The sequence below is a fragment of the Giraffa tippelskirchi genome, chromosome 13 (genome assembly GCF_054371585.1).
Source record: "Giraffa tippelskirchi isolate mGirTip1 chromosome 13, T2T-mGirTip1v1.2.pri, whole genome shotgun sequence".
NCBI classification, from domain to species: domain Eukaryota; kingdom Metazoa; phylum Chordata; class Mammalia; order Artiodactyla; family Giraffidae; genus Giraffa; species Giraffa tippelskirchi.
In genome coordinates, this window is record NC_137287.1 from 122311947 (window position 1) to 122333689 (window position 21743).

Sequence of the window (21743 nt, forward strand, 5' to 3'; positions counted from 1 at the left end):
GAAATGGAATCATGCCTCTGAAGAGCTTAAGCCCAGGAGTGGGCACATTAATATTAATACCCAGCCTATAATTAGTACAATGCTTGCTAATATTTGCTGAGCATCAACCAAGTCATACTTAATATGATGACTTCTTCTCGCCTTCCCCCAAACAAGCCTGTGGGGCAGGCACTGCGACGATCCCATTTTACGGATGAGGAGGCCAGGCTCAGCGCCTGGGTCACCACACGAATGTTAGTCATCGTTATTATCTGTCCTCTAGCGACACCAGGGGAGGTTATGGCGACCCAGCAGCTCCACAGGCACGTGAGCGCAGATAGGCAGCGGCTGCTGAGGCTGGCACTTTCTGGAGGTGGGAAGTGAAGAAATATCACACTTGATAGTAAGATGTTTCTTTCTTCATCCAACATGCTTGTGTTTTATTGGGGCATCATACACACAATGCAATGCACCCATGTTAATCCTTGGTTGGAATTCTGACGGAGACACGCAGCCCTCTAACCACCACTACGGCCTTTAGCCAGAACTCATCTGCTTTCTGTCTCTAAAGCTTTGCCTTTTCTAGGATTTCATATAAACGGATTTCATACGTTCACTGCACACGTTTTTGAGATGCACCCTTGTTCTCCAGTGTATTAGAGACCCCTTCCCTTATCCTGCTCTGTCACAGTCCATTATAGGGAGGCACTACAATTTGTTTATTCACTCATCAGTGAGTGGACACTTGGGTATTTCCAGTTTGGGGCCATCATCAAGAGAACTGCTATGAAAGATTGAACACACGTTTTTGTATAGACACATGATTTTTTTTCTCCTTGGTAACACCTTGGAGTGGGATTGCTGGGTCGCAAGCTAAGTGTACGTTTCACTTTATAAAAATCAGCAAACCATTAGACAATGTGGCCGCACCGTTTTGCATTCCTATCAGCCCTGTAGGGAATGTCCAACTGCTCTGCATCTTTGCCGACCACCGGATTATCAATCTTTAAAATTTTAGCCATTTTAGCAGCTGTGTGGTAATACCTCATTGTGGTTTTAATGTGTATTTCCTAATGACTGATGATGCTTAGTATCTGTACATGTGTTTATTTGATGTTGTTATTTCTTCCTTGGTGAAGTGTCTGCTTAAACATTTTTCCCATTGGGGGAAAAATGTCTTCTTACTACTTATATATCTAGAATACAGGCATGTATTCTAGGTTCAAGTCTTTCCTCAAATATATGTTTTGCAAGTATTTTCCCCATTTGTGACTTGCTTTTTCATTTTCTTAATAGGGTCTTTTGAAGATCAAGTTTTTAATTTTTATGAGGATTAATTTATCAATTTTTTCTTTTATATGAAAGATTTTGTGCCCCAAGGAATATTTGCCTAACCCAAGGTAGTAAAGACGTTTCTCCTAAAAGTTTTATAAATTTCTCTCTCATGTTTAGGTCTATTAGCTCTTTGGTCCATTTTAAATTAATTTTTTATGTATACTATGAGGAAAGGGTCAAGGTTCATTATCATTTTCATATGGATATCCAGTTGTTCTAGCATCATTTGTCAAAAAGACTACCACTTTCCCATTAAATTAAGTTATGCCTTTTTATAAATCAACTGACCATATTTATGTGGGCATTTCTCTGGATGTTCCATTAATCTACAAATCTCTTCTTACGTCAGTAAAAATCTTGTCTTGGTTACTGTAGCTTTACTAATAAGTCTTGAATTCAGGTACTTGAAGTCTTCCACTTTTGTTCTTTTCAACATTCACTTATGGAGTGCCAACTGTATATCCAGTCCTGCTCATTTGTTCATTGATTCATTCAAGAAAAAATTTAGAGTGACCATTATACCAGGCTTGCTTTAGCTGCTCGGATTCAGCGGTGATAAAAATACACAAACTTTCCGCCCTCATGGAGTTTACAATCCATTGGAGGTTTGGGGTTGGTGAGTTGGCTGATAATCAGAAAAATATGTAGATTATGTTTGTAAGATATATACTCTGTGTGTGTGGTCAGACAGTAATAAATGCTATGAAAAAAATAAAGGAGAATGAACTTGTGGACATGGTGGGCGAGGGGAGGGGAGGGTGGGATGAACTGAAAGAGTGGCACTGGCGTGTAAACACTATCATGATCCGCCTGCCGTGCAGGGGACCCAGGTTCCATCCCTGGGTCGGGAAGATCCCCTGGAGAAGGGAAAGGCTACCCACGCCAGTATTCTGGCCTGGAGAATTCCATGGACTGTATGGGGTCACAAAGAGTCAGACAGGACTGAGCAGCTTTCGCTTTCACTTCACTTCACGCAAACTAGATAGCTAGTGGGAAGCTGCTCCATAACACAGGGAGCTCAGCTCTGTGCCCAGTGATGACCCAGAGGGGTGGGATTGGGGGAATAATGGAAGGGAGGCTCAAGAGGGAGCGGATATATGTCCTTAAAGCTGATTCACATTGTTGTACAGCAGAAACTAACACACACTGTAAAACAATTATACTCCAATTAAATAAAAAATAACTATTTAAAAATAGAGAAAAACATAAGGCACAGGAAAGAATAGTGATGGAAGAACTCTGAGGAGGTGATAACCCCAAAAGAAGTGAGGGGGTGAGTCATTTAACATGGTCTCTTCAGGGCAGAAGAGAAAAGAAGTGCCCAGAAACGGAGCAGGGTAGGAAATGTTTAGGGAACTTTCCTCTGGTATATTCGTAAGGATTGTTTAAGTCAATCCACGGAGTGGTCATCTCTATGATAAATAGAGCTGGGTGACAGCTGAGTTGAGGCTGAAACGATCTTAGAAAATGGATGCTGTTATGTGAAGAACTGGATACAAGCTTTCTAGGAACAGGAACAGCAGGTGTAATGGCCCTGAGGTCAGATAGCCCTCAGCATGTTCTAGAAATCAGGTTAATATGGGGCAGTCTTTGAGACGAAGCCTGACAAATAAAAGAGACCAGGGAATTCCCTGGCGATTCAGTGGTTAAGACTCCACATTCCTACTGCTGGGGGCCTCTGTTTAATCCCTGGTTGGGAAACTAAGATCCTGGAAGCTGAGTGGTACCACCAAAAAAAAAATAAAGACAAGATACCTATAGGTATAGGTGTAGGTGTCAGTGTAGGTGTCGGTATAGGTGTAGGTATAGGTATAGATACAGGGACAGGGACAGGTATAGGTGCCTGTGTGTGTACCCAAGTGTCTGCACAACGTTGCTTCCATCACGTCTAACTTTTCTCTTCCCTGTGGGCTGCAGCCCGCCAGGCCCCTCTGTCCATGGGATTCTCCAGGCAAGAACACTGGGGTGGGTGCCGTTCCCTCCTCCCAGGACTGAGTCCATGTCTCTCACGTCTCCTGCATTGGCAGGAGGACTCTTTCCGCTAGCGCCACCTGGGAAGCCCATAGGGCTTCATGAGCCAGAGGTTAAGAGTTTGGATTTTATTCTATAGGGCAGTGAGTACCATCGGGGAGCTTTAAATAGAGGGAGTGTTTCTATATGTCATTCGGTGTAACTTAGTGGCCTGTATTTCAGAAACTTCAAGTCCTGAGAAGCTGCTGGGGTGTGGCTGTACCATCTGGCAGCTTCTGGTAAACCCCGTAATCTGGGAGAGTTTATGAAAACGTTTAGGAATGAACCTCACATTTTGACTGTTGAGTTATCTTGGGTGCACGCAGGGACGCTTCATTTTATTAGTATGAGGTGTGAGCTTTGATATAGGGGGTGTGCACGTGTGTGTTCACGTGTGCGTGTGTTTGGAATTCTTAATCTTCGTGAGTCATGAAGTGTATTTCCACATTTCAATTAAGTGAATGCTGTTTATTTTTATAGTCTTTCTCTGTCTCCGGCTTTTAAACTACCTTTAATTTGAAAATAATTTAAATTTATCCACCAAGTTGCAAATAGAGAAATAATGTAGATTACCTTTTTCCCTTTATATATTTACCTATTAACATTATTAACATTTTACTCTATCTGCTTTTTTGGTCTCTCTCCACATACACACACAGACACACAATTTCTTCCTAAACCATCCATAACTGTTACATTCATCATAGCCCTTGACTCTCAAATACTCCAACTATGTATTTGCTGAGAATGGGGATTCTCTCTTACACAGCCACAATAGATTTTAAAACTTAATACATTTATCCTGATATAACAGTTTAACTTACCATCCAGATTTTTATCAGTCAGCCTTAGAGTGTTCCTTTTGACATTCCCCTTCCAGTACAGGCTCCTGTCTAGCGACAGGGTGTGCATTTAATTGTCATGGTTTTTTTAGCCTCCTTGGACCTGGAACATTTCCACAGCTTCTCTTTGTCTTTTGTGAGATTAGCATTTTTAAAGACCGTGATCCTCCCCCTGCCCTCTGCCCCACTGTAACAGAATGTTCCTCTAATTGTGATTGTCTGATTAGGTGTAAGTTAGGTATGCATTCTTGGCTGCACTGAGGCACACAGAGGATACGAGGATACGTATCCTTCTCAGGATACCATCTCTGGAGACACAGGACATCCACCTGTCTGTCTTGGTGATGTTAAATACTCACAACTTTTCATCCGGTGTTTATGGACGATATGAGGTAGGGGAGAGGGGAAGAAACCTGAAATAACAAAGAGGTGGATGACTCAGCATTTGTTAAGTTCCTGAGTCATCTGTGTTACTGATTTAACCACCCAAAGCAAGGCTTTGTATAATCACAAAGGACACACACACATACACACACACACACACTCACACACCCAAGTTCCGATCCACTTTGCATTTTTTGTAGCTGCCGCCAAAGTCCTGTTTCAGTATATGGAGCATTGGAAGAAATAATGTGAAGGTATTTTCAAATTCTGCATTGAAGAGTCACATATAATCATTACTTATATATATAATTATATAAAAATTCCTTGGGTCTTAAACCAAGGAGGTGGTGCCATGGTTATGAGCTTTGTGGGCACAGCCAAGCATATGGATTAGCTTAAAGCAGTGGTTTTCACCCCCATACATTAAGTTCTCCTGGGTGAGTTTAACACTCAGTGCTGGGCACAACCCCACTCCGATCAACTGAATCAGAAGTTCTAATAGTGGGGTTCATGGATGGAAGAATTTTAAGGTAGAGAATCACCAGCTTTACGGTATGATTCTGGAGCTTCAATAATCCCCAAAGGTCTTTAACTTTTGGTCAAGTGCTCCCTTTAACAGCTGAAGTATATTGAGCACCTACTGTGTGTCGTGAACAGCCACAGATTTTGTTTACAGAGCATCCATTTTCCCTTCTATGGGAAAAAGCTCCCTGGTTTTACTTTGGCCAATACCACCCCCACTCGCAGCTCATGTGGTTCTCAGGTTATTGTTGTTTAGTAGCTCAGTCATGTCTGACTCTTTCAGACTCCATGGACTGCAGCATGCCAGGCTTCCTTCCCCGTCTTTCACCATCTCCTGGAGTTTGCTCAAACTCATGTCTGTTGAGTTGGTGATGCCATCCAACCACCTCATCCTCTGTCATCCCCTTCTCCTCCTGCCTTCAATCTTTCCCAGCATCAAGATCTTTTCCAATGAGTCATTTCTACACATCAGGTGGCCAAAGTATTGGAGCCTCAGCTTCAGCATCAGTCCTTCCAATGAATTCAGTTCAGTTCAGTTGCTCAGTTGTGTCTGACTCTTTGAGACTCCATGGGCTGCAGCACACCAGGCTTCCCTGTCCATCACCAACTCCCAGAGTTTATTCAAACTCATGTCCATTGAGTCAGTGATGCCATCCAACCATCTCATCCTCTGTCATCCCCTTCTCCTCCTGCCCTCAATCTTTCCCAGCATCAGAGTCTTTTCCAATGAGTCAGTTCTTCGAATCAGATGGCCAGAGTACTTGAGTTTCAGCTTCGGCATCAGTCCTTCCAATGATATTCAGGACTGATTTCCTTTCAGATTGACTAGTTGGATCTCCTTGCAGTCCAAGGGACTCTCAAGAGTCTCCTCCAACACCACAGTTCAAAAGCATCAATTCTTTGGTGCTCAGCTTTCTTTATAGTCCAACTCTCACATCCATACATGACAACTGGAAAAACCATAACTTTGACTAGACGGACCTTTATAAGCAAAGTAATGTCTCTGCTTTTTAATACACTGTCTAGGTTTGTCATTGCTTTTCTTCCAAGGAGCAAGCATCTTTTAATTTCATGGCCGCAATCACTATCCACAGTGATCTTGGAGCCCCCCAAAATAGTGTCTCACTGTTTCCATTGTTTCCCCATCTATTTGCCATGAAGTGATGGGACCAGATGCCATGATCTTAGTTTTTGAATAAATTTTAAGCCCGCTTTTTCACTCTCCACTTTCACTTTCATCAAGAGGCTCTTTAATTCCTCTTCATTTTCTGTCATAAGGTTGGTGTCATCCGCATATCTGAGGTTATGGATATTTCTCCTGGCAATCTTGATTCCAGCTTGTGCTTCATCCAGCCCGGCATTTCACATGATGTACTCTGCACAGAAATTAAATAAGCAGGATGACAATATACAGCCTTGACGTACTCATTTCCCAATTTGGAACCAGTCCATTGTTCCATGTCCAGTTCTAACTGTTGCTTCTTGACCTGCATACAGATTTCTTAGGAGGCAGGTCAGGTGGTCTGGTATTCCTGTCTCTTGAAGAATTTCCCACAGTTTGTTGTGATCCACACAGTCAAAGGTTTTGGCATAGTCAATAAAGCAGAAGTAGATATTTTTCGGAACTCTCTTGCTTTTTCTATGATCCAACAGATGTTGGCAACTTGATCTCTTGTTCCTCTGCCTTTTCTAAATCCAGCTTGAATGTCTGGAAGTTCTTGGTTCACGTACTATTGAAGCCTGGCTTGGAGAATTTTGAGCATTACTTTGCTAGTGTGTGAGATGAGTGCAATTGTGCAGTAATTTGAACATTATTTAGCACTGCCCTTCTTTGGGATTGGAGTAAAATCTGACCTTTTCCAGTCCTGTGGCCACTGCTGAGTTTTCCAAATTTGCTGGCATATTGAGTGCAGCACTTTCACAGCATCATCTTTTAGGATTTGAAATAGCTCAACTGGAATTCCATCACCTCCACTAATTTTGTTCATAGTGATGCTTCCTAAGGCCCACTTGACTTCGGACTCCAGGATGTCTGGCTCTAGGTGAGCGATCACACCATCGTGGTTACCTGGGTCATGGAGATCTTTTTTGCATAGTTCTTCTATGTATTCTTGCCACCTCTTCTTAATATCTTCTGCATCTGTTAGGTCCATACTATTTCTGTCCTTTACTGAGCCCATCCTTGCATGAAATATTCCCTTGGTATCTCTAATTTTCTTGAAGAGATCACCAGTCTTTTCCATTCTATTGTTTTGAGGGGCTGACTCTGAATCCTGACTCCAGAGATGGACATTATTTCCTAGGTTTGGCCACTTGATCTGTTCATGAATGGTCTAAGTTGGTCAAATAAGACCTCGCTGGGCTGGAGGAAGCACAAGCTGGAATCAAGATTGCCAGGAGAATATCAATAACCTCAGATATGCAAATGACACCACCCTTATGGCAGAAAGTGAAGAAGAACTAAAGAGCCTCTTGATGAAAGTGAAAGTGGAGAGTGAAAAAGTTGGCTTAAAGCTCAACATTCAGAAAACTAAGATCATGGCATCCAGTCCCATCACTTCATGGCAGATAGATGGGGAAACAGTGGAAACAGTGGCTGGATTAATTTTCTGGGTTCCAAAATCACTGTAGATGGTGACTGTAGCCATGAAATTAAAAGACACTTACTCCTTGGAAGGAAAGTTATGACCAACCTAGACCACATATTAAAAAGCAGAGACATTACTCTTTGCCAACAAAGGTCCGTCTAGTCAAGGCTATGGTTTTTCCAGTGGTCATGTATGGGTGTGAGAGTTGGACTATAAAGAAAGCTGAGCACCGAAGAATTGATGCTTTTGAACTGTGGTGTTAGAGAAGACTCTTGAGAGTCCCTTGGACTGCCAGGAGATCCAACCAGTCCATCCTAAAGGAGATCAGTCCTGGGTGTTCATTAGAAGGACTGATGTTGAAGCTGAAACTCCAATACTTTGGCCATCTGATTTGAAGCACTGACTCATTGGAAAAGACCCTGATGCTGGGAAAGATTGAGGGCAGGAGGAGAAGGGGATGACAGAAGATGAGATGGCTGGATGGCATCACCAACTCGATGGACATGGGTTTGTGTGGACTTAGGGAGGTAGTGATGGACAGGGAGGCCTGGCGTGCTGCGGTTCATGGGATTGCAAAGAGTCGGACACGACTGAGCGACTGAACTGAACTGAAGACTTTTGTTGGACTTACTGGCAAAAAGGTGCTTTAATTCCACTAGGGCTTAAAACTAAGAGAATGTTAATGTGAAGTTACCAGGGACTACTACAGAAAGGGGACCTATCTAAGAGTGAAGCCAACATAAAGTAAAGCAGAAAAAGAGATGAACTTGGTGGATATTGGTTTGAGCCCCTGTCCTGGATCCAGCCATGCCTGAACTCCTAGATTTTTTAACTATATGAGCCAATAAATTCCTATTTTGCTTAAGTCAGTTTGAGTTCAGGTTCAAGAAGCAGGCAAGACAAATCTCAGCCATAAGGACCTGATAACTTGACCTAAGGTGAAAAGTAACCAGAGGTAGAAAGGCCTTAGAGAAGGAGGGACATTCAAACACTGGTCCTCTGGCCTATGGCTGTGGGATGTCACAATCACGCAACCTCCCTGGACTCCAGCTTCCTCCCCAGTGTAGTAGGGGTGGACTAATAAAATTCAAGAATGCATTTGTGGAGTTGGTGGAGCCAAACCCTCCTGCAGAACTGCTTGGTTCAGATAATACAAAGCTTCCTCCATCAAGCATGTGTGCTCAGAAGCCAAGCTCCAGCGTCCAGGAAGGAGCTTGTGGCAAAGAAATGATAAACTAGTACTCGCTAGCATTCACTGAATCCATGCCACATGCCTTCTGAAGCCCTTCACCTGCACCGTCTTGCTTATTCCTAACGGAAGGGGCAGATATTACAGAGAAGGCAACTGAGGATACAGCCGACCTTTCACTGACTGTCACAAGAGCCCAGGAGTCCAGCCGCAGGCTTGTCTTCTTCCCAAAAGGTGCAACAAACTAGTCCTGGGGGTTTGCCACCAAGAAACCCCTTCCAAAAGGTTTCCGGGAATTTTACAAAGAGCAGTGGACATCCATTTGGACAGGAGTTTTTTAACCTCATAAATATGTTCAAGGCACCAGAAGAGGCAAAAATAAGCCAAATGCAAACTTTCCTCAGCATCTTCCCCTTAGATGCAGAAAAACAAATCATAAACTATGCTCAGTAATGAATTGGTAGTCTTGCGATGCCCTAGGGCAGACTTCGAATCAGCTGGGATTTCAGCCCTCGTCCGTGGGGGGAGGGGATGACTCCTGCAGAGAATGTGCCGGAAGAAGAAGAGAGATGGGGGGCAGGAGGGGCAAAGGAGAGGATGAAACAAAGATTGGCAAGGAGGGAGCTGGCGGAGGGAGAAATAGAAGTTGAGAGAGAGGTGGGGGGAGGGGAGAGGTGGGGGAGAGGTGGGGGGCGTAGAGATGCTGGATGGTCAGGCAGATGCTGCGCTGTGGGCGGGCGGGGGCAGCTAAGCACGGCCCGGCCCTGGTCCCTGCAGCCGCCCCGTCGTCCCCACCATTTTGTTCCCCAGCAGGTGTGTGAGACCAAGGCTGGGTTCAGGGCGCCTCCAAAGAGCGGACCGGGCGTCGGGGGCGGAGCTCCCGGGGGCGGCCCGCTCGCCCCAGGTCGGCTCGCGCGGCGGCACGGAGGCAGGGGGCACGGCTTGGGCCGCCCTCCTCAGTTCTGCAAAATGGTGTCCGCGCCGCGGCCCGGAGGCTGAGGCGCTGCGAGGGGTGCGGCTCCCCGCGCGCCGCCTGCGCCCCGCGGCTCTCGTCTTCACGCTCGGACGCCGTGTCCTCAGAGTGACCTGTGCTGCCTGGGGCCTCGGACTGCTGTTCACAAAGAAGTCACACTGAAAGGAAGAGTGTCCCTCACGCTTGTGTAGTCTTTCCGGAAAAGAGGAAACGCAGGTGCCCCCTGCTGGGCGGGACAGGCGGGGCCGAGGCGGGGCGTGGAGGGGGCTGGGGGCTGGGCCTGGGCGCCGGTCCCGAGATGGAGGCGGGGCCTGGGCGCGATGGGCGGGGCCTGAGCTCCGCTCCCCAAAGTAGAGGCGGAGCCGGAGCACCGAGGTCCCTGAAATAGAGGCGGGGCCTGGGCGCGATGGGCGGGGCCTCCCCACCCCTCACCTTCTTGTGTGACCCGCTCTCACCCATCAGGGCAAATGGGGTCAAGCTGAGCTCTTTTAGCAAGGGGAACTAAAAACCAAAACTGAAACTGCTTTACAAGTAAACCATTCACTTTGAGAGAACTGAAAATTTCTTCACTGGGATTTTTTTTTTTTCCTGTCAATAAATGTTGAATTTCACAGGTGCCAGAGAAGCAGGGAAAAAGGCAGGGGACTTGCAGGACACCGCCAACTTGTTTATCAAAGCGAAGGGTTTGGGGTCTCAGGGAGGCCCTGGCAAAGACTGTGGCTGTGCCAGGGCAGCGGGGGCGGGGGCTTCGAGGAGATGATGGCCAAGTTCCTTTCCATTTATAAATTATTATTGACCCTTTGAGAATAAAAGAGGTGCTATTAATGATTACAACAGGTCAATATGAGTAATTCTGGAGTGTGCCAGGCAAGGCAGACTCTTTAGCCCAGCATTTTCCAAAAAGAACTTTCCACGATGATAAAAATGTTCTAGATCTGTGCTGTCCAATAGGGTAACACCGGCCCTATATGGCTACTGAGCATTTGAAGTGTGGCATATGCAACCTAGGAGATTACTTTGTCCTTTAATTTTTGTTAATTTAAATTTATTTATTTATTTTTTAGCCCCACTTTAGGGCATGCAGGACATTAGTTCCCCCACCAGGGATCCTATCAGGGGCCCCATGTAGTAGAAGTGTGGAGTCTTAACCACTGGACTGCCAGGGACAGTTATTTAAATTTAAACAGTTGCATGTGTCTAGTGGTGGTGCTAGTGGTAAAGAAACAGCCTCCTAATGCAGGAGACATGAGAGACACGGGTTCGATCCCTAGGTTGAGAAGATCTCCTGGAGGAGAGCATGGCAACCCATTCCAATATTCTTGCCTAGAGAATCTCTTGGACAGAGGAGCCTGGCAGGCTACAGTCCATGGGGTCACAAAGAGTCGGACATGACTGAAGTGACTTAGCACACAATCACAGTGACTAATGGTTTTCCTGGTAGCTCAGCCGGTAAAGAATCCACCTGCCAATGCAGGAGACCCAGGTTCCATCCCTGGATCGTTAAGATCCCCTGGAGAAGGAAATGGCAATCCACTCCAGTACTCTTGCCTGGGAAATCCCATGGAAGAGGAGCCTGGTGGGCTACAGTCCATGGGGTCACAAGAGTCAGACATGACTTAGCAACTAAACCAGCACCGCCAGTGGCTAAGGTACTAGACAGTAGAGCTCTGGTCATACTACTCGTAGCCGAAGACCAGGACCTTGGTGACAGCAGCTAAGTCCTCAGGCATAAGGCTTGTAAGACAGGCTCTCAGTAAGAATTGATTGAATTAATAGGTTGTGCTAGTGGTAAAGAACCTGCCTCCCAATGCAGGAGGCATAAAAGATGTGGGTTCGATCCCTGGGTTGGGAAGATCCCCTGGAGGAGAGCATGGCAACCCACTCCAGTATTCTTGCCTGGAGAATCCCATAGACAGAGGAGCCTGGAGGGCTACAGTTCATGGGGTCACAAAGAGTCAGACACAACTGAAGTGACTTAGCACAATAAGGATTGGTTGAACAAATAAAAGCTCAATAATCAAGTCACTGTGCTCCAAGTCTGCAGTGGCATAAACTCAGAACACTTCTCAGAGACTTCTAGGAACTTGGAGAAACTCTCCCAGCTTTGCCTGGGAGAGCCGAGATCCCAGTGACATTTCCTGTCCAGTGTCCAAGGCTAACCCCAGGTCTTGAGAGTCCGCCTTGGCATATGGCACTGCCATCAGCACTTGGAAAGGTTAGCTGCTGCTTGTTCCAACACTTTCCTGGTAGCGTCCTAAAAGCTGGCAGAGTGTCCACGTGATCAGAAGAGAACTTTGACCTTTGAGGTTTCACCAACAACTGTTAAAATCTCTCCATTTGTCTCTTGGTGTTATAGGTTTGGAAAGCCACATTTTTGTTTCCAATTCTAAATTCCTAGGTGATGTCATTTAGTCCCCAAACACCCCCTGGGGCAAGGCTCAATAGAGGAAGACAATCTGCTAACAAGTTATCTGGAGGTGTCAGAAAGAAATGAAGAGAAGCAGTGCAGTTTGGGGAAATGTTTCCAGGCTGCTTTCTGGTTTTAGCAACTGCACTGGATGAGATAAGATACACATGGCTTTTATAAGGAGGCAGCGGGATCTCCAGGGGACATGAGGCAGGAAAAAAGAATCAGGCTGAAAGCATCCGATCAGCACATATTCACTGAGAAACAGATTACAATATAGCAAAAGAAGCTCTTCAAGGAAAGGCTCCTATGGGGACCTCTGGGGCAAAGATTCAGTGCGCTCTGGGACAACTTGACTTCAACTTGATGGTATTTGAATAATCTGCCAGGAAGAAAGCAGATATAGCACACACGGTCACATTCAGCGTTGAAACTCTCAGTTTGACAATGAGTAATGATCAGCCATGCCCAGAGGCCAGGCCGACACTCTCTCAGAAACAAGCGGGGAATTGAAGCAATTATTCAGTTATTCATGGACATAGCTACTGGCCAGGGCTGCATCCCCAATTTAGCCCAGAAACAGTAACACTATTATAAGCTGTTTGCAATGTGTGGGTCTATCTTGAATTTATTAAGGAAAGGAAATTACAGAAAAATCCAGAATGTTGTTGGGAGTGCAGTAAGACTGAGTCACACAGACAGTGAAGTGGGAGGTTGAGGGCCTCTTACCACTGAAAGGAACATCCTGCTTTGAGCCAAAATGAAAATAAAGATTTGGGTTTAGATATTTCAGATGGTCATTTCTTCACATCACCCTTTATTATCTGCATGGTTGCTAAATTTCATATTGGATTGCATTTGTGGCCAAAAGACAGAAAATAGGACATTGAAACAGGACATTGTTCAGTTGTTTAATCACTAGCTTGTGTCCACCTCTTTGCAACCCTATGGATTGCAGCAAGCCAGGCTTCCCTGTCTTTCACTGTCTCCCAGAGTTTGCTCAAACTCCTGTTCTTTGAGTTAGTGATGCCATCCAACCATCTCATCCTCCGTCACCCCCTTCTCCTCCTGCCCTCAATATTTCCTAGCCTCAGGGTCTTTTCCAATGAGTCAGTTCTTCACATCAGGTGGCCAAAGTACTGGAGCTTCAGCTTTAGCATCAGTCCTTCCAATGAATATTCAGGGTTGATTTCCTCTAAGATTCACTGGTTTGATCTCCCTGCTGTCCAAGAGACTCTCAAGAGTCTTCTCCAGCACCATAGTTCGAAGGCATCAATTGTCTGGCTCTCAGCTTTCTTCATGGTCCAACTCTCACATCCGTACATGACTACTGGAAAAACCATAGCTTTGATTATATATACTGACCTTTGTCGGCAAAGGGATGTGTCTGCTTTTTAATTCGCTGTCTAGGTTTGTCATAGCTTTCCTTCCAAGGAGCAAGCATCTTTTTAATTTCATGGCTGCAGTCACTGCAGTGATTTTGGAGCCCAAGAAAATAAAATCTGTCACTGTTTCCACTTTTTCCCCATATATTTGCCATAAAGTGATGAGATCTGGGGCTTCCCAGGTGGCACTAGTGGTAAAGAACCCTCCTGCCAATGCAGGAGACAAAAGAGATGTGATTTCAACCCCTGAGTTGGAAAGATTCCTCACGAGGAAAGCATGGCACCCCACTCCAGTATTCTTGCTTGGAGAATTCCATGGATAGAGGAGCCTGGTGGGCTATAGTCCATAGAGTTGCAAAGGGTCAGACACGACTGAAGTGACTTAACAATCATGCACGCATGATGGGACCAGGTGCCATGATTTTAAGTTTTTTAATGTTGAGTTTTAAGCCAACATTTTTACTCTCCGCTTTCACCCTCATCAAGAAGCTCTCTAGTTTCTCTTTGCTTTCTGCCATTTAGAATGGTATCATCTGCCTGTCTGAAGTTGTTGGTATTTCTCCCAGCAATCTTGATTCCAGCTTGTGATTCATCCAGCCAGGTATTTCTCAGGATGTACTCTGCATATAAGTTAATGGGAAGCCTGGCGTGCTGCAGTCCATGGGGTCACAAAGAGTCAGACCCAACTTAGCTCCTGAACAACAGCAAAGCAGAGTGACAACACACGGCCCGATGGACTCCTTTCCCAGCTTGGAACCAGCCCCCTTTTCCATGTCCGGTTGTATCTGTTGCTTCTTGACCTGCATACAGGTTTCTCAGGGTATAGGTAAGGTGGTCTGGTATTGCCGTCTCTACGAATTTTCCAGTTTGTTGTGATCCACATAGTCAAGGCTTTAGCGTAGTCAGTAAATCAGAAGTAGATGTTTTTCTGGAATTCTCTTGCATTTTCTGTGATCCAGTGAATGTTGGCAATTTGATTTCTGGTTCCTCTGTCTCTTCTAAATTTTCGGAACATTATGAATAAAATAATATTATTTCAGCTGTTCCTTGATTAGCCCCTCCTGGTGACTTTTGGTGGGCTAGAAAGAGAGGAAAATGTCTTATTCCCCCCTTTATTTCCTCCCTTCAAAGTATCTTCGCATGTCACTCAGTTGTGTCTGACATTTTGAGACCCCATGGACTGTAGCCCACCAGGCTCCTCTCTCCATGGAATTCTCCAGGCAAGTATATTGGAGTGGGTTGCCATTCCCTTCTCCAGGGGATCGTCCCAACCCAGGGATCGAACCCAGGTCTCCCACATTGCAGGCAGATTCTTTGCCATCTAAGCCTTCAGGGAAGCCCCAGAATATAGTTTACCTACCTATAGAAGAAAACCCAAATATCAACAGCTTAAATAAGATTTATTTTTTCCATTTAGTAAGAAATTCAGAGGCATGGGTGTAGTATAGATTTTAAGATCAAAATTTTGGGTCTTATTCTCATAGTCACATAGTTTTTCAGGTAGCAGAAAAGGAGAATAGAAAAAGAGATCACCTGAGACTTGACCACTCCTCCCTACCCCATTCCCCAACTTTAAGGAACTTTTTGGGAAGTATACCCAATGACTTCAGACATTACATTGCAAGCGAAAAGTGAAAGTGAAAGTTGCTCAGTCATGTCCTACTCTTTGTGACCCCATGGAGGAATTCTCCAGGCAAGAATACTGGAGTGGGTAGCCTTTCCCTTCTCCAGGGGATCTTCCCAACCCAGGGATCGAACCCAGGTCTCCCTCATTGCAAGCGGATTCTTTACCAGCTGAGCCAAAAGGGAAGCCCAAGTGGGTAGCCTATCCCTTCTCCAGCAGATCTTCCCGGCCTAGGAATCAAACTCAGGTCTCCTGCATTGCAGGCAGATTCTTTACCAACTGAGCTTTCATTGGCCAGCACCAATGAAGTATTAAAAGGCCAGGTCTACTTGACAAGGAAGCTGGGAAATGCAGTTTTTAAAGCTGAAGTTTTTAAAGCCTCCCCTCCCATTAAAGTTGATATTCTGTTAACAAGACTATATTAACAGAATAATATGGATAGGCATTAAGTAGGCTTCAACACTTCAAAGCATCTTAAAACAAATTAAAACAAATTTTTTATCTAGTTTTGCAAAAGTAACATTGATTGTCTTTATGAATGACATTTATAAGTCCCACATAGAAAGACAAGGTTCATGCCTACTGTTAAATACTTACATCAAGGAAGAAAACCAGTTAGTTAAGATGAGTGTGTGTGTGTGTGTGTGTCCCTGAAGGTGGCTGCATTCTTAGGTGTGACTTTGTCTGTCAGCGCCTCTGTCTTCTTCCGTTAGGACCTGAGCTGAATGGGATCCTCCTGAGAACTAACTTCCGTAGGAGTTTCTTAAGCCTGAAACACACTGTCTAGAGCCAGTTCAGCTTCATTAGTGATTTGAGGAGAGATTTATTGAGCCAGAGGGAAGACATCTCTGAATAGAGTGTGTCTACGTTCGTTAAGTACCTAAAACAGTCACGGTGTTTGAGTGTTTTTTAGGTTCCGGTCTGAAACAATTTCTCTGTGAGTCAGAAGAAAAAAAAGAAGTTGACGGGAGAGGCTGGGAATCGGAGCTAGGGGATGAGGGGCCACACAGTGCAGGGTCTTACGAGCACGTTAACAGGTTGAGCTTCAGCCTGTGGCTCAGGGCTTACAGGCTCTTCAGGGCCAGGCAGTAACATGGGTCCATGAGGCTGGTCAGGTCGACAAAAGAGGGACAGAGGCAAAGCCCCCAAGTCCCCATGGTGACAGTCACTGCTGGGCTCCAACCAGTTAATGCCGTGTGAAACTACAGACCCGGTTCTGCCAGGGAGGCGGATCGTTCAGGAGAAGCCCAATATCTGAATGTTTATATGAAATTGGATCTGATTATGTGGAGTCAAATTTTATAAAGCTGGGCAAAGTGCTGATCAAATGTGGCTGCAGCTGGCACCTTTGTGAGCAATATGGTACCAGTGAGACTCTGAGAAGGTGGGACGGGGCACTGAGGATGATCTGAGATGGCAAAAAGGGGAGCGCAAAGGGGAGCACAGAGGCAGGGCCAGTGAGGTCTTCACTGATGGCAGGAAAGCGGTTGGGAGGCTCTCGTCCCAGCAACTATTAACACAGTGAGGCCCCATCTCACACTGGTCTGAAGGGCCATCTTTAGAAAGTCTATAAATAATGAATGCTAGACAGGGTGTGAGAAAAGGGAAGCCTCCTACACTGTTGGTAAGAGAGTAAATTGGTATAGCCACTATGGAGAACAGTATGGAGTTTCCTCAAAAAACTAAAAACAGAGCTACTATCTGATCCAACAGTCTCATTCTTGGGCAAATATCCAGAAAAGATGAAAACTCTAATTCAAAAAGATACATGTACCCCAATGTTCATAGCAGCACTGTTTACAATAGCCAAAATATAGAAACAATCCAAGTGCCATATATATATATATATATGTATAGACACACATATACATGCAGTGGAATATTACTCAACCATAAAAAATGAAATATTGCCATTTGCAGCAACATTAGGTGGACCTAAAGAATATCATAGTGAGTGAAGTTAAGTCAGACAGAGAAAGACAAATACTATATGATATCACTTATACGTGGAATCTAAAACAAAATACAAGTGAATCTGCATTCAAAGCAACTCACAGACACAGAAAACAAACTTACAGTTACCAGAGGGGAAAGGCAGGGGAGGAGGGGTAAATTAGGAGTATGGGGTTCACAGATACAAACTGCTGTACGTAAGATAGGTAAGGGACTGTTCACTTAACTAGTTACTTTCATTTAACTACTCACGTAAGGAAGTAAACATAGATAAGGATTCACTGTATAGCCCAGGGAACTGTCTTCAGTGGCTGGCAGTAACTTAGAATAGAAAATCATCTGAAAAAATATGTCACTGAGTCACTTTGCTGCGCGCCTGAAGCTAACACACTACTGTAACCAGCTATATTTCAGTTTTTGCAACAGCAGGAGAAGAGGTGGTATTGCCGCACGAGGTCACCGAGGAACTCAGTGCAGACTCTGCTCGAGTCGGTTGCTGCTGCCACCTTGGAAGGGACGTTAGTCAACGTGTGTGAACATAAACAGGAAAATGGATCGACTGGTTTTAACCAGTCCATCCTAAAGGAAATTAACCCTGAACATTCACTGGAAGGACTGATGCTGAAGCTCCAATGCTTCGGCACCTGATGCGAAGAGCTGACTCACTGGAGAAGACCCTGATGCTGGGAAAGACCGAAGGGAAGAGGAGAAGGGGGCGACGGAGGATGAGGTGGTTGGACGGCATCGCCAACTCAATGGGCATGAATTCGAGCAAACTCCAGGAGTTAGCGGAGGACGGAGGAGCCTGGCGTGCTGCCGTTTGTGGGGTCGCAAAGAGCTGGACACCTCTTGGCAGTTGAACAACCAGGGCAACAAAGTGGCCTGGAGGTCCAGTTCTCAGTGTTTTCCCGAGAGGAGCGAAGCCCCACGCAAGTGCCCAGACGGGTAGAACCAACAGTATTCTCTGCTGCCTCCTTGTCTGTGATGATAAGGGGCCAGGAAGCAGCTAATAATGTCCTCAGCAGAGCTACAGGTAAATAAACTCCAGGCCTCGGTGTATCTGGGCTGTGGAGACACAAAAAACACTCAGAAAGGTAAGACACGCGAGAACGCTTCCACACAAAGCCACACCCCCGTCTTCTCTCTCCCTCTCCCGCTTCTCTGGGTCTCTGCAGGCGCGGGTACAGGACCTGCCGGCATCCGCACCCTCCCCTCAGCATCCGCAGCACTGGATACCTTTGTTGAAGGAGAAAGTTTCCAAGATGAGGGATAAGTGGTCACAGGATAAGTGGTCACAGTGATCTATGTTTAAGTTGTCGATGATTTTAACTAGGAAAATGCCTTTCTGGATCTCTTGTGTAGTGAGAAATTACATGAAAGGGGAGGATGATGCATCTGGCGTTTCGCAAGGACTGTTGTAGCAGGGAGTGGCGCAGAGATGACAGCATCTTGAGGGGTGAATGGGAATTTAAGAGGCAGAAGTCAAAGCGAATGGAAAGAGCCGGGCTAAGGCCACCGAAAGGCCTGGCGGGGGCGGCGGGTGGGGGAGACGAGAGAAAGTTCTTTGTTGGTTGGCTTTTCACCGGGGTGACTGAAAATCTCAATAAAATGGTATTTTGATTCCCTTTCACAGGGCATTGCTTCTACAATAGTAGATTCTACAAATCTCAATAAAATGGTATTTTGATTTCCCTTTCACATGGGGTTTGCTTCTGATTCAAGATCACTCCTATGGTCATCATCCCAACTCTTTTGATGTAGAGAAGTCTAGACAGATTTTGATAGGAAATTAAAATTGATTGGTCGGATAGGACCAGAATATCTGCATAAAGGCAACACACTCCTGGGGAGAAAATGTTGCTTGAAATAGGATACAAAGGAAGGTCTGCCAACAGAGAGATGGTTACGTTAGTATGAGAATCAGCAGGGTAAACTCGTATGTGGTTATTAAAAATCACATTTCCCAAGTTTTTAGATTGGAAAACATGCAGAAATGCTGATAATCCAATGTTTGATTTAAAAAATGCTTGCCACAAAACTTTATGTGCAGTTGAGTCCAGTTGCAGTTTACGAAAATAAGTCTATCTGCGTGAGGGGAAAAAAGAAGGAAGCATTCATTTGGTAACTGTTTTTCCTGGGTGATGGGGAAATCGGTGATTTTATTTTTCACGCATTTCTGTTGACATGACAATTTTCTATCGAAAACAGGACTGCTCTTTTTTAATTCCCCAAAAGAACTGTTTTTAAAAACTGTCGTTTGAAAAAATCATCTCTGAGGGACTGCAGCCAAGGGAGGATTCCTGTTTGACAAGGCAGCAGACAGGCGGGTCCCAAGCAGCCTTTTGGGGACTTTTTCCCCCTTTTGCCCAAATGTCAAGTGTCGGGCATTCACACGGTTGAACAGGACCTGATGTGAGCGACTTCCCTAAAAAGGACCTGATGTGAGCGACTTCCCCAGCGCCGATGGCAAGTGTGAGGCCCTCCGCCCCTCCCGTCCCAGGGGGCTGTTGTGAGTTCTCATATTTATAGGAGAAAACACGGAAGTTGAGTGGGCTGGAGTTCACAGGCTGGCAGCAGAGGTTTGGTCCTTGTCTCCTTGGAAGGACCCTGGAATCCTTACGGAACATACAGGACATGTATGAACATCACGGGACAGGGAGCAGTTCTCTCCCTCGTGCCGAATCCCGCTTCTTCCCACCAACTTGGCAGGACACAAAACGACCTCATGATTAAGCCTGTAAACTTTGGAATCAAACAAACCCGTGTGCAATCTTGGCTGTTTTTTTTTTTTTTTTTTAACCTAACAGTTCTGTGGCTTCCAGAAAATTCTGTAACTTTTTTGTACTTTTGTTTGCTCATGTGTAAAATGGGGATAAAGATCACCACCACATTGGGTTCCTTTGAAGATTAAACAGGATAAAATACAGAGAGTGGACATGTGCGACCCTATGGATTGTAGATTTTTATTCTTGGATTATCTGTTTTCTTCTCACCCTACTTTAGGGCCATCATTCATGGGCTGAAATAAGAAAAGATGGCTTGGGAAGAAAGATACTCTTGGTGACCTGCAGATCTTCTTGTGAAAAGTGAAATCTCCCAGTTCCAGTTTGGCTCCAGCCAATGAACCAACCAATTTATTGAGCACTATTACTTGCTAGGATGGATTCCCTCATGGCTCAGACGGTAAAGAATCCTCCTGCAGCAGGGGAGGCCTGGGTTTGATTCCTGGGCTGGGGAGAACTCCTGGAGGAGGGAATGGCAACCCACTCCAGTATTCTTGTCTGGAAAATTCCATGGACAGAGGAGTCTGGAGGGCTACAGTCCACGGGGTCGCAAAGAGTCGGACACGACTGAGTGACTAACGCCTGCTAGGCAGTGTGCTTAAGCCCTCTTACAGGTATGTGACTGGCGTCCACAAAGATTGTATTATCCCGTTATGTTTTATTCAAATAAGTCCTGATAACAGCCACTTCTCACCACTTCAGCAACGATGCTAGTCTCAGCTGCCATCTTCTCTCAAGAAGTCACAGCAGGAGCCTTCTCCTTGGCCTCCCCACTTGCACTCTTTCCATTTCCAGTGAACTTTGGACTCAACCAGAACAGGAGAACAACCAATCTGGAGAGAGTAATGTTGCATGGAGGAGCCCAGGGACTCTGGAATCAGGGACTGAACCCTGCCTTGCTCAGTTAGTTGCTAACATACCTTCAGTCACAAGGTAGCAACTGACAAAGGCGCTTTCCATGCCCCTGGTTGCGTGGCTCTGAGCACGCCAGGCTTGCCGTCACCCATCACTGCTGAGACAAGCAAACATTGAGGTGCAGCTGCCTGTCTCTGATCGCTAGGGAAGTGCCTCTCACTTCAGTAGATTGCTGCCATTGCTCCTTTCTCTCTGCTCCACCAGCACAATGGGAGAGAAATTTACCCTCCCAACACACACTAAGATTTGAGAGGGCTTCTGCTTCAGGAAACAATAGTACATAGCCAAGAATCTTTCCCTGCAGCTTTTTAAAGCCAAGCTTTGGATTAACCAGATGTCTGATGAGCATTTTTTTTTTTTTTAAATATGTCTACCAAAAGTGAAAGTTCTGTTGTTTTTGTTTATAAATACATCAAAACACTCATATCTTTTATTGATCTCTGCTGAGGGAGTTGTGGGTTTTCATGCAACGTTTTTTGAAAGAGTGAAAAGCAAATACCTCAAAATGAAAATAGGATCACACATGGTTTTATCATCTTGTGCAGTTCATCTTATTATAACCTGATCTTATGGAAGGAATCCCATTTTGGTTTAATCTTTTGGGACTCCCTGCTCAGCTAACTTGAAGGTTTAGCTTGGGATGTTTAATTCCATAGTCTATGATCATTTTAGGAAGTTTACAAAAAAGGCAAAACACAATATACAGGATGATTCACTGTGGTGGAGTTCAAAGCAGAGTGATCAGTAGTAATTCTACACACGACAGTACAGCAAAGAGAAATGGCTTAGCCAAGCTCGCACATTGACATGAGAAATCCTAGACCATGCATCTTATGAAGAAACAGAAGCGGGAT

The 21743-nt window shown here is 45.2% G+C and overlaps 1 long non-coding RNA gene across 2 annotated transcripts in view; it reads left to right on the forward strand.

Moving 5' to 3' along the window:
• Positions 1 to 21313, forward strand: part of LOC145532400 (uncharacterized) — a 47667-nt gene extending 26354 nt beyond the window's left edge. Inside the window, exons 1-2 of one of the 2 annotated variants that reach the window (XR_014073198.1) lie at positions 9743 to 10038; positions 20195 to 21313. This is a non-coding gene — a long non-coding RNA (uncharacterized LOC145532400). Of the gene's footprint in view, positions 1 to 9742; positions 10039 to 20194 lie in introns of those variants that run through there. The other variant, XR_014073197.1, reaches the window with a different exon arrangement.
• The last annotated feature ends 430 nt before the right edge of the window (positions 21314 to 21743 follow it).